Source organism: Pinus tabuliformis, chromosome 5_2, assembly GCF_031772625.1.
Source record: "Pinus tabuliformis cultivar Carrire ecotype Pingquan chromosome 5_2, CPIR1, whole genome shotgun sequence".
Taxonomy (NCBI): Eukaryota; Viridiplantae; Streptophyta; class Pinopsida; order Pinales; family Pinaceae; genus Pinus; species Pinus tabuliformis.
In genome coordinates, this window is record NC_142306.1 from 276,348,043 (window position 1) to 276,361,963 (window position 13,921).

The window sequence follows — 13,921 nt, forward strand, 5'->3', positions numbered from 1 at the left end:
GAGTAGTGGAAGGAGGGTTTTGGGTAGCCACAACAAGATTCAAACCTGAAAGTGTATTAAAATACACCAGGATCAAATTGCAAATCTAAACAATCCTTCTTCCAAGAGATCACAAGATGAAGAATGAAGAGAAAGGCACTTCATTACTTGAGAAAAGGAGCTATACATGAGCCTAATTTATAGGAACAATAGAGGCTTCTAATGATAGCTAGAAGATAATACCGATGACGCAATTGTTAAGATCGCTTCGTAATCTTGAAAGTTTCAATATTTATTGGAACTATAACACCCCCCCATAAGCAAAACATAAGGAGGAAAATAAATAAAAGATGACACAAAGAATGGGTCCCGACAACTATGCCCTTTTAGGTTCCCATGTACAACATTTCATAAGAAATAAATAAGGAAATAAAATGAAGAGAAAAAGGAAGGGGGACTCAAGATAATCCCCCAAGGACAACTTTCTTCACTCCAAGCATATGTTGTCACTGAAGAAACCTTGGTGATGCAAAGTATTTTGTAAAAATATATGCTATTTGTTCTTGAGTAGGTACATATTCTAGGATGACAACACCATATTGAATAAGTTGGCCAATGAAAAGCATATGAATCTCAATGTCTTTTGTCCTTTGTTGCTCCATAGGATTTATAGAAATTTGTATTTCACTTTTATTATCACACCATAAGAGAGTAGATTGATCCTACTGAATGCCAAACACAAGCAATAACTGTCCCAACCGAATAAATTCTTGACTTACGAGAACTGCAACTCTATACTCAGCGTCTATCGTAGATAATAAAATTGCTGATTGTTTCTTGTAGGACCAAGGAATTTGGGTGGATCCAAGATAGAAAAAAATCTAGAGGTGGATTTTTGGTCATCCATTGATCCATCCCAGTCAGAATCATGAAACCTACAAGCTCAGGAGAACCAAAATTGGAAGTTCCTTGAATATATACGATAATATACTTTGATGCATTCTAGTGAATATGATGAGGATCCTGATCAAATCTAGATACTAGCCCAACTGCATAGGCAATGCCAGTTTGGGTGTGTGTCAAATAAAGTAGACTACCAACAATTTGACAATACAATCTAGGATCCACCCTGGGAGTAGTGGAACTAGTAGTAAGAATAACACATGATTGAAAAGGAGTAGGTGAAGGCTTACAATACCCATACACTTTCCTTCTCCTTTAAACATTGTTGGCAAAATTTCTCCTTTTTTGAAAGCCAAGACAACATATTCATAAATTCCTTTCTCCATTTCTAAATACCATTTCTCTTCTTTTTTTTAAATCATAGGAAAAATTAAAAAAAAGGGAAAATTAATTATGGAAAATCCTATCAATTATGAATGGAAACTTCCACACTCTTCTCTAATAGATTCAAGGACTGAACAAAAAACTTCAAACCCTAATAGATCTAGATCCAAAACTAGATCTTAAAAAATTTAAAATAGATCTCAAAAAATATGAGAAGGGAGCTCGTATTATAGCTCCGATAACATGAAAAAGTATTAAAATGCCCAAGCATTAAACTATAAAGCTAAACAATCATTCTACCAAGTAATCACAAGATGAATAATGAAGAGAAACACACTTCATTGCTTGCAAAAATGAGCTATACATGAGCCTAATTTATAGGAACAATAGAGGCTGCTAACGATAGTTAGAAGATAAGACTAAGGACTCAATAGATAAGGATAAGACTAAAAATGGAGCTGATAAGATCACTACGTAAGCTTACAGGTTTCAATATTTATTGGAACTCTAATAGAACTAGATGGTTTACTTGTCAACTGCTGGCTGGCATAACGTATCATGCCATCGGCGACATGTCAATCTTTACTAGGAGGTTTAGGAACAATACTAGAAGTTTGTGGAGCATTTGGTATTTTATCATAGAGAATGTCAGATTGGGTATACATAATATCCAAATACTAGGCACAAGCAATTAGCTTCTCTTCGATAAAAAATAACCCCTTAGTGATGTCTTCTGTTATGGATGGTAAAATATACTTAATAAAGCATTCAACTAACAACTGATCAGGAACAAATTTTCTAACCAAATGATGATAACATCACCACTCATGAATATGATCAGAAATATGAGTACAATCCGTTTGATTGAATTGGTTAAAAGTTTAGTTCCAGTCTCATATCGAATGTGTAGCTAAAAATGCATTGATAATGTGGTATCCAAGGCGCATAAATTATCGAATGAAGCTCGTGTTAGTTCAATATACAATTTTACTATCATACCGATAAGTTTATGCTGGAAAAGGAACAAGAAAATAGAGTCATCATTAAGAGAGTTCAAAGAACACCACAAATGATAAGTCATAACATGTGTAGATGCGCCTTCTCCAGGTTTTCCATTGAATTTAGGGATATCACTAGGTAATTTTGTGGGAATATGTGACCACCAAGGATAATGGGTAATGGGATCATTAGTGAGCCAAGTCAGATTTGGCAATTAAGGAGTTGCTACAAATGGTAACTTCTTGTTGAGTTTTGGTGAAGGATACCTTGGGTAAGATGGGATGGCTTGAGAAATAAGCATCTATGTTCTGGAATAGGGAGGATTCTGATAACTCAGATACACATAACCCTACTGCCGAGCTCCTGGATAACCTTGTGGAAATGGTTGGGTTTAGATTTGTTGACTATGGTAAGGCATATGAGGTATACCTTGATACGATTGATAAAGTTTCCTTGTGGGATTTTGCATCATTCCAGCATAAGTTTGGTTAGGTTGTGTCTGCGCTATACCATATATATTATGTCCCACTTGAAATTGAGGAATGACCTGACTAAGCACTTGTGGTTGTAAGACATCTTGAAGAGGATGGGTATACATGGCTTGAGAAGCACTAGATATTGGTAGAATAGGTTGTGTTAAACATGCAACCTATAGATGTTGGATTAAATTTACTTGATCTTGAATAGGTTGAGGAATAGGTTGATGAACAAGATTATGGGATGCAGATGGAATAGGTTGGGAGATTAGAGGTGAACCCATAACTAAACCAGGTTGTACGGGAAATGTAGGTTCCCAAACATTAGCAGCCATTCCTGAATGTGGAGGACTTAAATGAGGTTGAGAGCTAACTTGAGGAGATAGAAATATTTCCACAACAGGTTTCCTCCGAACTAAAAGGGGAGGGGAATACAAAGGCAATTTCCCCCCAAGAATAGGGTTCCCAATAGGAGTTGGATTTGGTTGTTGTATGTGTCCATTCCCACTGTCATCAGGAGAAGTCTACTGCTGAATCATAGGTGTATACGAAGGAGAAATACCATACTTTGTAGCACTCATCAAAGAATTGACAGATAGGATTCTAGAAGAAGATGACATGGGATAGGTCTATGGACTAGATGTTGTGATGGAAAAGGTACTAAGAAATGATTAGAAACTAGGTGGGATGGATGGGCCACCATACAAATGTGTCTCTGGCGATGTTATGAACATGGATGAAGTTACAACATAGGTTGTATTGGTCATAGTAATAGATACATGATAAGAAACCATAACACATTCAGTCATGGTTAATTTTCCCAAGGAGGATTGCTGAGGGAAACTCAAGGGTGAGTTGAAAGGAAAATAACTAAATAAAGGAGATTGTGATGGAGTATGAGGAGAAGAAAAAGGATGGGCCTGATAAAAATGAGTCCCCAAAAAATGGATAGGAAAGGAGGGCTGAGCATCTTCCCGAGGAATATCTTGAATAATGATAAGACCAAGTCCAAGATATATAGGTTGTGGGTGGGTCTTAGAAAAATAAAGAGAAGACGAAGGTCCTAAAGTAATATGTGTAGATAACTAAGGTATTTTAGGTTGTATAACCTCAGGCTGTTTTGTAACTGATTCAATATAGCCATGATCAATAACCTTAGGTAATTACATTTTAGGTGCTTCTATTTTTACCATGTCAGAATCACCATCAAATGAAGAAGTAATCTTTGGTTCAGTACTCATAGGAAATGATGATTCTAGTGGATCTATTTTAGGTGGACTAGAGGTAGTAGCTCCCAAATTACTAGATTTAGCAGTATATTCTTTTTGGTGCTTTTGATGATGGCCAGGAGTTGCTTTAGGTGGAAGAGGAGGCTTATTTTTCATTCTACGCGAATGACAAAATGTAGGGTGTTGTTCTTCCATGTTGTTTTAGTAAATTTTAAAAATTAACAACAAAAATAAATAAAAAATGGTAATCTAGGCATAAAGGTTTACCAAACATCTATGAACTATAATATACCACCCTGGAGAACCACATATTTATGTACGGGCATGAAATCTCCCTGAATGTTATTTTGGTGTATCACAGTATATAAGGTGACCAACTCAGTTACCTAAGGTGAGGATAGAAACCTATGTTTGACTTCTGTTATTGCTATGATAAACACCCTCCAAAACATCACCTATAATTGAATTTTGGATCCTACCATCAATATTGCGATCAACCTTTTCGTAGTCACTTCTAGCTCTATTAAGTATTTGAACTCCCTTTTCGATCATGCGTGTCAAAGTAACTTGCTTGAATATGATTAGTCTATAATGAATTCATGAGCACACTCCTACACACAAGCTTGAATAAGCCTAGCATAGTCTATCAAGATAGTTCTTGCACTATGATCAATCCATGTCAATAGTCAGTGCACATTGATATTGACAATTTCTCACTTCTAGCTGCGTTTATACTTCTATCTCGATGAGTTTAACAAACCATTTCTTTGATGCACTCTTGCATTCACGAGTGTCATTTTCATACTTTTTTCTATCGCTTTTTCTTGATCTCACTTTAATTACTTTCGTTCTCAAGTTATCTTTGTTTTGGCATGTGTTTCTTTCACTGTCATTCACACTTTTATTGTCATGTTGCAAGTGTCATCTTTTGGTGTGGAAATTGTCTCTTATTTTGTAAAATGTAGTTCTCACTTGTTTCAAGGGGAATATTTGTGATAATGAGTTATATTTATCATGTAGACTTTTTTCACACTCATTTCCAATGTTTCAAGCAATGTCACACAAGTGTTGCTGCTTTTGTCGCAAAGTGTATCTTTTGTGTCACACTTGGTAGGAGTCATCGCAAAGTTGTTGCATTGAGGAAAATATGTTGGTCATGTGTTCTGAGTGGCCTATGTTGTATCATCAAGTGAACTAAGTGTGTGATCATGTTCAAGTCTTGCTTTTATTCAACTCCTCCTCATTGATCCAACACATAGTCAAAATTACAAAAACTCCTGACCGGGCCACTCATCCTCATCCACCCCCATTGAAATGTGCACTGCGAAACCTCAGTACTCAAGAAGAAACATTAACTCTTGGCACTATGTAGTGTGTAGTCTCTGGCTCCCAGAACTCTACATTTCATAATCTCAATTCTCAAGCCTAGCCCCTGAGTCCCAGAACTGTGAATTCTTTCTCTCTACCCAAGCCAACACTACACATTGTGTAGTCTTAGTCCTCAAGCCTCAATCTTGAGCTCCTGAAATTCCCAACTGCATAATCACCTAGCCTCATTTCCTTCTAATACTATGGATTTCATAGTTTTAGTGCTAAAACCCAGGCCTTGGCCTCTAAAACTGCATATTCATGCTCTCCATCCGGGCCTAAACTGCGCATTGCACAGTCTTAGACCTCAAGCCCAACCCTTGAGCTGTTGAGCTGCGTAACTACACAATTACCTAGCCTCCTCTACCTTCCAGAACTGCATAGTTGGTTGAAATTGTGTGAAACCCCTCATCCTGGCTGACTAACTTCCAAAATTGTGCAATATTCTTACCCAATCGAGCTTAAACTCCACATTGCGTAGTCTCAAGGCTCAATATTTGTCATTGACTACCTCAAATGTACAATTGTGTATTCATTAAGCCTCTCCTTCAGCCTACCACCTTGTTTTGCCTCAGTAAGTAGATCATCACCCAACTCCTTAGACTAGGGGTTCATGAGACTAATGTCGTCTTGTCATGAGTGAATTGTAGAAGCATATTAGTTTGTATAAAATGGCAAGATGATGATGAAGGAGATGGAGAAGGAGATCATGCCAGAAGATGCTTCATTAGCTGATCATTCAAGAGAGGGAAAAGTGACATCAAATTGAGATAGCAGTTGGATATCAAGTTCAACTAAAGACTCCTCATTTGTAATCCATTTGGAGGACAAGGAAGAAGATCATGATCCATCCTTTAGAAGAAAAAAAGAACGTAGAAACAAATAATGGCTTGACATTTCCATGTCATCATGCAAGTCCATATCAACACTGTCATGTCATTTCATGTCATGAGTCATCATGTGCCACATTATTTAGTGAAATATGTAAGTCAAAATTGGAGAAATGTAATGTAAAGTGGAATTCCAAGAGCCATTCATGTAATGTGAAATGTCATGTTCAAATTCAAAAGGTCATATAGAAGTTGAACAGTCATGAGGGTATCTCAAGAGTCACAAGGGAGGTGAAGGATTACCCCATTTGTTATATATACACCCTCATGGTACAAAAAAATGAATTTTCACCTTGCCTCCTCCCACAAGCATTAGAGAGGCAAGCTAGTTATTTTTGGGGAGCAAGGATTGGCTCCAATGCTCCACTATTGGGGCTAGTGGTGTTCATTGTATACACGTGTCTTGTGATTTTTACTTAATATCATAAGCCTCATGATGAGCATGTCCTTCCTGCATGGATTATGAATATTTGTAAGACTATTTTGTGGATGTTTGTAGTTCATGTTTTCCTTCAACTGTCCTAAATTAGTTAAACTATTTTGGTTATTTTAGTACTTATCATATTGATAATGTGTGGTAATAGTTGCTATAGCTGTCACATAATTATGGACTATTCCACTGGATGTTCGACACATATTTCTTATTTATAATGGTTGCAATAACCATCGCATCTTTGTCGAATATTCCACTAGATGTTAGATGGATTTTTTTTGTATTTGTGTGTGTTTACTAGGATGGTACTATTACCTCTCTCCTAGAGGATCAATTTCCTCTCCCTCCATAGTAGAAGAATCTTGACACACATATAATTGAACACTCATCAGGAATACTCACTTTTTGATCTGAGATTACCTATGCATAACTCTATTGTGTTGAACTTTGTAGCCAAGTAAAACATATAATACATGGTAGATGGGTTCATGTCCCGAATGGGGCTCCTATTCTAAATGGTGTTAGGTATAATTGGGACTTCACATCAGGGAGACCCCCTTGGTCGACGAATTTACAACAATGTCAACAAAATGGTGCTAGAACGAGGGCCAGATGAGAAGATGTGCATGTTGAGTCTCTTTTAAATCTTCGATCATATATGGCTCACCCTCAAATGATATGCTCGGGGTGTTTTTACAACCTATCCCTTGGTAAAATATCAATCCCCAATGTGTTGGAAAACGTAACTAGGTTCGGTCTTCATTAATATTTTTGAATCGTACTTTTCAAAAGAATAAAGAAAATAATAATAATAATAATTATTATTATTATTATTATGAGTTATTAAAGAATGAATTTCATGCTTGGGTCATCATGTTTTAGGTGAAATTCCCCATTCAGGACTTCCAAGATTTATTCTGAGTTAATAGAGTCATTATAACTTTAAAAGAGACGCTTCTTGGGATTTTGAATCATATAGAAAGGTTTAGTATTCAGTCAAAAATTAAATATGCTTCCTCCTCACTAAGTCGGCCTTAAGATGATCAAGTTGACCTCAAGGAAAGCTATTCAACCTCATCAAAAGGCTATAAAAGAAGCAATTCAAATTCATTTTGAGGAGACCATCTCAAGCAAGTTTGATATCTCTCTCGAAGCTGGCAAAAGTGAGAAATAAAGGAAAAGGGATAAAGAAGTGCAAGTTTGGTCAATTGAATGAAGAAATGAAAATACAAATTTTGGTGCATCTCTCTCTCTCTCTCTCTCTCTCGTGCCCTAGATTGGAAGATCAAAGTTATCTTGTTGATGTTGGTGCTAGTTGTTACATGTTGTTGCAACTAGAACAAGTATAGCTCGAAGTTCTTGTTGTTGGGTGCTACCTCAAGAAGTTGTATTGGGCCAATATCGAAGTCTTTCAACCATGATCAAGGTCTCCCAAGCAAGGTCTAAGTTAATGTGTCCAAGAAAGTGCTGCATAGTGGTGCTACTACTACAACTACTGCTAAGTCAAATAGGATCATCTGCAAAGGAAGAGGAAGTTTTACTTGATGTGGAGCAAAGTTTGTGTCAGAGTCTAGAGTCTTTGTTTTCTTAGGAAAACTATTGAAGGAAGAATTACTGACTGGATTTTCCCCTAGAGAGGGGTTTTTCCTTGGCTGTGTTCCTATACTTGGTGTCCATTAATTTATGTGCTATTTCTTTGGAAATTTCTTGATGAACTAAAAGGAAATAAGATATAAATAAAATCTAATAAGAAACCAAGAAAATCACAAGTAATTATCAAATATAAGAAAATATTTCTACCTTTCTAATTTTCTAACATGGTATTAGAACTTCAGTGAAGAAAGAATAAAAATGCAGTCTCAAGTACTCGATCAAGGAATCATTCAAAAGGATTATTCAAGGGAAGACGTATATTATATTCAAAGACAATTCCCAAGACAATCAAGGGAGAGAACAAACTTGAAGGAGCCTCAAACTACAGCTCTTGGAAAAAGGGGATTGGCCTCATTCTTGAAGAGAACAAGGTACTAGACTTGGGTAAAGGAAAAGTAAAGAAGACTACATAAGACTCAAGTGGTGTTGACAAAGTGAAGTTCAGAGAATTAGAATTAGTGGGCATGACTCTAATTATAGAAGGAATAAAGGAAAACCTTGTCCCATTCATAGCCAGCATTAACCTTGCTCAAGATATGTATAAGGTCTTATCAAAGTTATTCACTATTAAGAACATTGGTCAAGTATCACACTTGAATAATGAACTAAGGACCACAAGTATGACTAAAGAAGACAGAGTGGCCTCCTCCTTTGGGAAAATAACAAGAATAATATATGATTCTAGCCATTAATGAAATTGTTCCACACAAGGAACTTGTGATCACTGTTCTATTAGGATTGCCACCTACATGGGGGTGCATTTGCTGTAGGACTTAACAATTGGAAGGAAGCTCCCACTTTTGAAGAACTATGGACTTCTTACAGTTAAGAAGAATTAAGTATCCCATTAGTTTCCAACCCTAAAGATTTTCAAATTCCTATACTTCTCATTAGAAAGGAAACATAAAGAAATCGAAATGACCGAAAATGAAGATAGGGATGTCTAAAGTAGAATGCTACTAATTTCATAAGAAGGGTCACTACAAGAGTGACTTTCCCAACAATCCAAGGAATGGGAAGAGAGCAAGAGATCAAGTTAACATTGCTAAAGAAGAAGACCTAAAGAAATCCAAACCCAGAGAATCTGACATAAGGGAATTACACTACTAAGTCCTTCACTTTTAGTCTTAGATAGTCTATTTTGAATTTTTGATGTTCAGTATTTATAATTTTTAACATGTTTTTGGAAAAGACATTTTTATTATTTTTATAAGTTTATAGGTATCCCTCAAGCTTGGGAGGGAGCCCTCAACATCTCCCAAATATAAGTAGCTCATTTATTTTCAGTTTTTGGTTTCATGTACTTATTTAAGTTTTCGTTATATTAAATAATAATCCCCATTCTACCTCTATTGTCTTGATTAGGAAAACATCTACTAAATTCTCAAGGAGCATAAAAGAGAGCCTCCTAAGACAAGGTTTTTTCAAGGAGCAAAGGTATGTCTTAAAGTACAAAAAAATGATCTCTTTATAATAAATGTTTATTCATTTGATATTTATTACTAACATCATTATGCATAGCTATAATGAATCATAATGATTCTTGTTTTGGGTAATTCATCATTTGATAAAACTACCGTCCCTACATACTTGATTGCTCTTATAGAAACCTAGACAAATTCTCTAGAAAAGCCTAACGTAAGGGTATGTTGAAAATGTGTGAAACCCTAGCCTTTTTAGGGTTATTGGGAAATTCCTATTATGTTTGATATATTGATGATGTCATGTTTAGGGTTTTGGTATGATCATGAAAACCCTAAATTGTTAGGGTTAAAATGGTGTTGTCTGAAATCCAAAACCTTTGAAGTTTTGATATAGTAGGGTTTTCTTTGCTATGAAGCCCTATATATTTAAGGTTTGGTTAGCCTATAAGAAAAACCATTGTATGTGTCCATTGGTTGAATCCCTAGCCTGATCTAGGTCTATTTATGCCTTATGTATTAATGGTATCTAACATATGATGTGCTTATGAATTCCTAGATATCTGTGTTGACCCAATTATTGATGGTCATAAGTCTGAGGGTTTAATATAAGCCCTTGTTTGAGTTTCATATTCTAGGATGATGTTGTTTGAGAAATCTAGGGTTTTGTAACTAAACCCTAGTAGTAGTTAAATTCTCTAATATGTGTGATATGACAATTTGGAATCTATGAATCTATATAGTGATTGTTGATATTGTGAAAATGAGAAATCTAGGGTGTACATCAAACCCTAGTAGAAGTTAGTTATGTTATTGATTAGGTTGTGATTGGTTTTTATTGTTGAAGTTGTTGTATGAATTCTAGGATAGGTATGTAATCCTAGTGAGGAGCCTAACATATGATAGTTTTCATACACATAACTTGTTTGAATTGTTTCTAGGTTTTGATATATGAAATAACTTGTCATATTGTTGAAAGAATATTGAAACCCTAGATGAACATTTTTAGCTATTGATGTGTTTTAGGGAAAGAAGTTGAAATATAATCTCTTGTTGATTATGTTTGTAAAGTATAACGCTTTCGTTATTATAAGATTTTTATATGGCTAGCTTGATGCTTCTATCGTTTTGGTTGTACTTGATATCTAAGTTGTGTTGGTACATCATCTTCCAGTTGGTGAGGATGATCATAAGAAAAGTTGATATGATAAGCATGATATATGAATAAATATGATATGAATGATGGAATCCATGAAATATTCTCCAATCAAAGATGTTTATCTCCCTAGGTTAAGAGGTAGCCTGGATAGAATAGATCTCCCTGATATTAAGAGGGAGTCTAGATAGAAGAAATCTCCATAGTTAAGAGGGCGGGCATAGCATAGTTTTGATTGGAGAATGCATTTTGAAGGATATGCTTTTGCATGTAAAGTAGGAAAGGAAATTGTATGATTGAGGAATATTTTTTCAACGATTCGGTTGATAGTCCTACTACGTTGAGAAGCAACATCAGTTGTTTGAAAAATACCAAAGGATTTTGTTTGTTTATGAATATGAGAAGAATATTATTAATTGGGGTTGTGTCTGAAAAGGTAAATCCCTCGAAGGTTTTGATAACATGATGGTTACCGATCTATTTGATTAGGAGAGATTTGTTTCCTTTAATTTTCTATATCAAGGAGTGTTGAGGCTTTGTGAGCAAAGCATTGCTTGGGAGGACATCTGGTTGGCACTTTATGTTGATGTCTAGGTCCTGAAGTTGAGAAGGTGGTGTTCGTCATAGAGATCTAACCTTGGATACACACTTCGATCCCTGGGTTGATGGTTAGTATGTAAGCTTGATGGTGCCTATAGAGGCTGAAATCTTGAGTCCATCTTAGTCCCACTTGGATAGATTTCCTTGGTCAGGAATATAGTCCATGGCATTGCGGTGCCTAAACTTTTGAGATATAAATAGATATATTGCCTTGTTCAAGAACCTAGTCCATAGAATTATGGTGCCTAAAATTCTTCATGGTTCATATAGTTGAGATCTTCCTTCTACTTGTATATGATGAATACCTCCCTAGTTAAAAAGGAGCGTTAGAAAATGTAACTAGGTTTGGTCTTCGTTAATGCATGTTGGCTTATTATGGCCTGACCTAGGTTCAGAGGTGATTTAGCCAAACAAATCTCGGTGCTACTGGCCCTTTTAGCAACAGTCCGCGGAGCGCAGACTGAGGTATCACCTGAAGTAGTATGGGAGGGTGATAGAACAAGGTTTCCACACCCTGGAGATGTCTCATGAGTTCAAGTGGTTCGCGGTTAGACCTTATGCGCACGTCGCTATGCGCACTGTTCCAAACCTTGTAGCTAAAACTGTTGCCTTCGCGCAGCCTTACTAGGGGGGCGAGCACTGTTCTTACCCAAGTCCTTACTAGTATTCTACTATTAGCTAATTAACTTAGCTTATTTGTATGCATTAAGTTACATTTAGCAATATAAATTATTCATACATGTGTGCGCAGTAAAAAAAAATTATAGTTGCAATTTACATCAACCATGCATTAATCCAAGAACATATACATGAATTGGTAACAAAACCTTTCTTTATTAATCTCTTCTTCGGTTACAGACTTGACTCCACCCTGCACACTCAGCTGTGGACTACTAGGCCTCTGTGCACTCAGCTATAGAGCCTCTTCCTACCCTATGACCCAAGACACACTTAGTCACTTGGACTCTATCCTCACCTCTTCACTGCTTATTCCTTATTTTCCTTCTTTTACACTTAGAGACTCACTCTATTTATACAATCCCATGGTCCACGAACCATGGATAGGCTGACATTGCATCCAAAACTAGGGCAGACAACCCTATGACTCTGACATACTTTTGCACCCACAATTCGCAGAGACTTTACAACAATATTGGGTCAAAACTTGGGCTTTGAGCCCTAAAACATGACGTGGGGGGATTCCATGCCCAACAGGCCCCCAGAAAAAACATCATCACTTGCCCTTGAGTCACTCTCTCAGCGTGTCGATCTTGGCCCAAAGTTCCTCGAACTATCCTTGAACGGTGTTGGTGTCGACAGTGCACTTAGCCGCTGCTTGTTGAATCTATTGCATGACATCTGTGTCTAGGGTGTTTCTCTACATTAACATGTGCATTCCCTATATGTGTGCAAGCTTTCCTTTGATGTTTTCTGTGATAGTGAAATCCTCGTCAATCCATGGCTAGACGCATGGTTTGAGAACTCCCTACTTATGTCGCGCCGTGTCCACCTGTTCCTTCAGTGCCTTAGCTTGCTGCATCCTCGCAAGTCGCTGAGTGAGGACTATTATCTATGCAATTCCTCAGACACTTTCGTATTGCTACTGGAGTTCTCACACCTCTATCTCGAGGTGTAGGATGTTGGGGTCCTCCTGCAGAGTTATGAGGACCTCAAGTGCTTGCTCCAACAAAGCGGTACAACCTTCCACTCCCTCGAAGGTCTGAGAATAGTGCACTACCCTTACCTCAGCTGTTGCTATTTCCTTCCACCTTTTCTCGGCTAATTATGTGACACATAGCTTGGCATCTTCCTTCTTCTTCTGTGCTTCTGCCTTCTCAAGTTTTGTAAGATATGGGGTGCGCCATTCCAAAGGCCATGTCTCCAAGATAGTAAAAATGGCATCGTTAGTGGCTACAAATGGTAGCTTTGTCCACTGCTTCGCCAGATCCTTACATGCCCTGATAAAAATGTTGTGCATATTAGCTTTAAAGTCTGCAAAACTATGCAGACTATTGTACATCGTGGGCGGCAGTTGCGGCTTCTAGTTGATCCACATCTGGATGTTCCTCTCCATGAGCAACTAGAATATTTTGATGTCATGTATCTGTTTCATGTCCTTTGTGGCCCAGAGTGAAGCATACTTCGCGACCTCTGGTAAATCTTTGTTAATTGGGGGGGAATTAACTGTCCTCCAGTAGTTCCCCTGCTATAAGCACTATGGATAACAACAACCACGCATAGTGGAAGGTTTTAGCATGTTCCTAGGCTTCATGATAATTTTTCAAAAATTCCTCGCAGAGGTATTCAGACTAGCTGAATTGGACCCCCTTCGCACACTGCCTGGCCAGTGCAACCACCGGCACCGGTACCTCATCGGTGCAGCACTTCCTCATAACTTTTCCAATCAAGATTTGGGTTGCTACACTTACC